We start from the raw sequence: 5,691 nt of genomic DNA, 5'->3' as shown, positions 1-5,691 counted from the left end.
ATATTCATTTATTTCATGGACATTATATAATTCTTAAATGTTATTTTTGTGACAAACAATGAATTGAAGTAGCCGTAGTACTAGAAGTTTAAGTACATGTATATATAGTAAACACAAGTATAATTTACTGTAATTGACATGTACTTATTTTCTTTAGGATCGGAGTTTAAGTATATCTGCATGTTCCATATTTATTATATAAACAAATGGATGTATATATACCTACATACATATATGATATATATCTATGTGTTATATGAGCTAAACATATATACATACATGAAAGTGAAATTCACTTTTAATCCAAACTTAAGCAACCTCTCTCATTAGGGCATGTTTGGCATCCTCAAAAAGCACCATATCCCATTATATACTCAATCAAACAAATCAAAACTCCCACACACAATTTTTTAAAAACAAAATTAGAGAGCAAAAAAGAAAAATGGAAGGAGAGAATTCAAACTATCACTACAGAGAATGCCTCCGGAACCATGCAGCCAGTCTCGGCAGTTACGCCACCGACGGCTGCGGCGAATTCACTCTCGACGACGCCTCTTCTCCGGCCAACCTCCTCCACTGCGCCGCCTGTGGCTGCCACCGTAACTTCCACCGCAAAGTCACTTACATCGCTGGCGGCGGCCGCTCCTCCGCCGCCACCGCCACCGACGACGACCTCATGGATTACGACCGTCACGCCGTTGTTGAGTACGCCGCTGCCGACACCGAGAGAAGCGGCGGCGGCGGCGGAAGTAAAAAACGGTTCCGTACGAAGTTCACGGCGGATCAGAAAGAGAAGATGCTGGCATTTGCGGAGAAGTTAGGTTGGAAATTGCAGAGAAAAGATCTGGACGACGAGATCGAGAGGTTCTGCCGGAGCGTGGGAGTCACTCGCCAAGTCTTCAAGGTTTGGATGCATAATCACAAGAATTCTTTTTCTTCTAATTCTGCATCCACTGGAAATGCCTCTTCTCTAACACAGTAATTAAAGATTAATTGATTTAATTAATTGATCTTTATGTTAATGTGATAAATTAGAGTCTAATAAGACGCCTAATTTTTCTTCCTTTTCAGATCCCTTTGTTATTCTTCCTAAAAAGGGTCTAGTCTATATATCAGTAAATTGGCTTATTATTGTAATATATAAACTAATTTTCTTAAGGAAAAAAAAGAGTGTATTTTTTTTTCCTTTTTTAAATTTCTCTTTTGGGTTTCTTTTTTCCAAATTTTTCATGAAAACTGACACTGACCCATGCATAAGAGAACAGACGACAGGCTCTGATCTCTGAATTATTGACCATTTTCCAGTTTCATCCTTCAATTATTGGTTCATCTCTGTTTGTTTTTTTACCCACTAAATTAATTGAAATTTTTTAATAATAATAATAATAATAATGAGCTTGATAGTTGAAATTCAAAGTTTTATTCTCGTCATAAGACTCATAACCATTGCCACTTATTTCTTTCGGAATCTTAAGTGTTTTTTTCAATTTTTTTTTAATATATAGGATGTTAATGTTACACCGATAGTAATTTAAATCTACAATCATTTTCTTTTGAACTTTTGAACCTACAATAATTAAAAGAAATATAGATGTGATAAAATTGAGCTTTAAATTGATATATATTCTTTCATTTAAAGATAAAAAAGTTTGATCATTCATCCTTCCAATTATTATAAAATAAAAGAAAATGTTTGGCATGGTCAATTATCATAATCTTTTAAGAAAATAACTTGAACAATTTCAAATGAGATAATGTAATTAGAATTAGACTATAAAATATCTATCGGTAAACTTTTATACATATTTGAAATTTTTGAATATAATAAATAATTTGGTGCTACATTTATAAAATAAATATCAAAATTGTAGCATAGTGTTCAAACTTTTCAAGATTTAATACCTTTGAAAAAAAAATCAAGATTTAATTAAATAAATATGATGATTACTAATTAAATATAATAAAAAAATAAAGATGATTGCGTACTCATAACCTCACTAATGAATGTTAGTTTTTGGTTTTTGTTTTTAAGTGGGATTTGTATGACATGATGTTTGAGTTGGCTTTAACCATTTTTAGAATTGTTCTATAAAAATATATGGTTATAGATGAAATTATTCTCCACTTATCATTATTGTTAATTAACATTTTATGTTGGAATCGTACATTCCACACATACCAATCAAAGAAAGAGAGAGGACACTGTACATATTTATTATCAAAAAACACACATTTTTTGCGAGTAATTTTTAGGTGTATCTCAATATGTATTTATCTTTTATACGTAATATATATATATATATATATATATATATAAAAAGATAGGTAAGAAAAATTTACCATGTGACAAACTATAATTAAACGTTTTGGTGAGATATACAAAGAAAGGTGTAGCATAGATGTACTTAAGTATTTTTCCTTTTTTAACAAAGAACTAAATTGATTTGTCAGCTTGAACTGCTCAATTGATTTAGTTGTGTGCTTTAAAAAATAAATAGTGTTTAAATTTCTTCACCTTCGTGGTATTGAAACTAAAAAAGAAAAAGAAAAATAAGTTAAAATTCATTATGAGGGAAAAAAAAAACTTGATCGTCCAAATGATGACTATATTATGATAAAGTCGTTTTTTTTTAACTCAACATATGATGTTTGAGATTTGAACCTCGTATTTTTTAGTTGAAAGCATATGTATAAATCAGTTGAACTATGCTCATGTTAGTACTAATAAAGTGTAGAGGAATAAATTTCAAGTCATAGCGAGTTTAATTTAATAATAATTGACATGCACTTTTTTTTCTGAAGTTAAAGATTTGATTCTCTATCTCATAATGGTTAGTTTCAAATGAGATGACAAGTGTTTTGAATTTATGGACAGAACAAATTACACTACTTTAACTCAAAAGGTGCACAAGAATGCAAATGTTAAAAAATTCCATTTGTGTTGTTGAACTTAAAATTAAAAAAAAAAAAAAAGAAAAAGAAAAAAGAAAAGAAATAGCACATTGTTATATTATGTCGACCACGTTAAAAAATTCTTCCCATTTTACAAGTTATTTAAGTTTTAACTTTGTGCCTATTTGATCTTCAATTTTAATAGTTGATGTATGTCTATTTGGTCTATAAAGATTAAAATGTGCCTAATAAATTCTGAAACTTTTAATTTTGTTTTAAATAAATTATTGAATTTTTCAATTTTGTATCTAATAGGTCATTAACCTATTGAATATTTTTTTTATTCAAAAAATCATGAATCTACTAAAGGGTCCTATTAAACAAAAAAAATTAATTTTCTATCTAATAGATGAATTAAAATTAATTTCAAATCTTTGACCTATAAGACATAAGACCAAAAGTTATTGGCTTATAAAATGTTTTAAATGATCAATAATTTATTTGACACTTTTGAAGTTAAAATATGTTTTCAGATACAAATTTAACAAGACGTTGAAAGAGGACCAAAGTTAAAATTTAAGTCCAAATATCATTTTGGTTCCCCATATTTTGAAATTTGTTCAATTTTAATTAACATAATTTCAATCAATTTGAAATTTAGTCCTTCAAAGTTAATTTTTACCAAAAATTGGTAAAATAATAACAATAATAATGGTGTGTCTTTAAAATGTATAGTAAAAAATTTTAATAAATTAAAAAAAAATCAACAATAGACTAATCGTAAAGAATAAATTTAAGATTTATTGAAAAGTACGAGAACTAAAATTAAATAATTAAAAGTTAAAAAAACTAAATTTGAACAAATTTCGAAGTATGGAGACCAAGATAGTATTTTTAACTTAAAAATGAATTAATTTGAAAGGTTAAGTTATTTTTTAAAAAAAAAAAAACTCTTGAAATCTGATATATGTTTTATAAATAATTTTTTACTTTCAAAAGTTGTAATACTATCTTTGAATTTTTATAAATGTTTTCAAAATATTCTTGGATGAGAAATTCTTTAGAATTTAGATGAAAATTAAGATATATAATGATATAGTAGGAGACATAGAACAAAATTTAAATTATTACATCGTTTTAAATTATTGTTACATAGTTCTAAATTTTGATTTCTATTCGAAGAATAGTTTAAAAATATTGACGAAAGTTATAATGTAATTTTTAAAAATATAAATGAAAAGTTGAAAGGGATTTGTTAGAATTTAGGAAATTTGAAAATGAAAATGGTTAAAAGAGTACGTAAAAAAGGGCAAATGGGCATTGCCCGTGCTGTCGACTTCATTCCACGTGGCAATGCGCTATGAATTTGAATTATACCAAAGCTTTAGTCTCGATGAGGCCCCCACCAACCGGCATCGTTCATTCCATGCCATTCCCATACTTATTTGTTTGTTATCTTCAAATTTTCTTTTAATTTTTGTTTTTCACTTTCCCCATCAACTCACGTGAATTTTCTGCATTCCTTACTTCTAATCTTATCTATTTCTCTTTCTTTCTATTTCACACATCAGCCACTCGTTTTTTATCTTTAACACCAATCAATTCATTCCTTTTTATGTTCACCATTAATTATTCTATCATTTGAAACAACTAATAAAACTACTCTAATTATGTTGTTACGAACCCAATTTCGAACTACAAATGAAAAAAGAATTATAGTAAAAATGTTACTACACTCGTTCCAGAGAGTCTATGCCTTCATTTAAGATTTTCAAGGAATTATATGACTCATAAACCAATTCAACCCTTAATTTGATTGATCTCTTAAATTTAAATAGATTTGGAAGCGGATTTGATTGACATTTGGAAAAAAAAAATAAAATCGATAAAGACATATTGTCATTTCTGTTGGAAATGATTTTTAGACTTAAGTCCATAAGAAAAGTAAAGAGAGTAGGAAGTTTTGTCCCACATGGATAGTTTTAGAATTGCTTAGAGTGTATAAATATCAAGGTATTCTAGATAAAAAACCTAAAGTGAGTTGATGATGGAAGTATAATTCTTTCGCCCCACACGAGCTGCCATCGTTCGTTTGGTCGGATTTTGGTAATTGTGTTTGTGCAAAAAATAATTAAATTTTTATTACTTATCCTTTTATTTTTGTTTAATACTTTTGACCGTTGGAGTTTTTATCCATTATTGGTCTGTTGGAATTCGATTTATGTCCGTTAACTGACCATTGAGGATTTTGTCCGCTATCAAACCTTTGAGGTTCTGACCTTTGGTTTCCGTCCGTTAATGGACCTTTCTGTTTCCACCCGTTTCGTTCCATTTGTTGGTGTCCTCTCCTCCTCTATATAATTCTATTCGAATTTGTGAAGAGGACGCACAACAAATTTATTTTTCCTTCTCCACTTCGTTTCTATTGTTCTGAGTAACATTCTCTTCAATTTTAGTCCTTTTTCCGGCGAGTGCACGCCTGAATTTGGAGACTGTATTAACCTTGGGGAGCAACAGTCTTAAGTGATTAGCACCGAGATTGTGTTGTATTTGCTTTTAGGGCAGTGATTCTTCCACGGCGCAGCAACATAGTGACATCTAATTCAACAATTTCAAATGTAGATTGTTGTTGTACTATGAAAGATCCACTAGCTTGAAAGCAAAAATCGGTGCTAAATTGCAATTGGTGGTTGCTCCCCAAGATTTTTACACAACCTCCTATCTCAGGTGTGCACTCGTCGGAGAAATGAATAGAATCAAAGAACTACTTGTTCACACAAAATCAAATATATGAAAATT

General features: G+C 29.3%; 1 pseudogene across 1 annotated transcript; it reads left to right on the top strand.

Moving 5' to 3' along the window:
• The first annotated feature begins 274 nt into the window (after nt 1-274).
• LOC120083408 (zinc-finger homeodomain protein 2 pseudogene) lies at nt 275-1,195 on the top strand (annotated as a pseudogene). Its single transcript, XR_016531145.1, has one exon. The product of XR_016531145.1 is annotated as a zinc-finger homeodomain protein 2 pseudogene (transcript).
• The last annotated feature ends 4,496 nt before the right edge of the window (nt 1,196-5,691 follow it).

This window comes from Benincasa hispida, chromosome 8, assembly GCF_027475165.1.
Source record: "Benincasa hispida cultivar pf3 chromosome 8, pf3_genome.v1.1, whole genome shotgun sequence".
Lineage (NCBI taxonomy): Eukaryota > Viridiplantae > Streptophyta > Magnoliopsida > Cucurbitales > Cucurbitaceae > Benincasa > Benincasa hispida.
The sequence above is the reverse complement of the archived record's forward strand: the minus strand, read 5'-3'. Positions and strand labels throughout refer to the sequence as shown.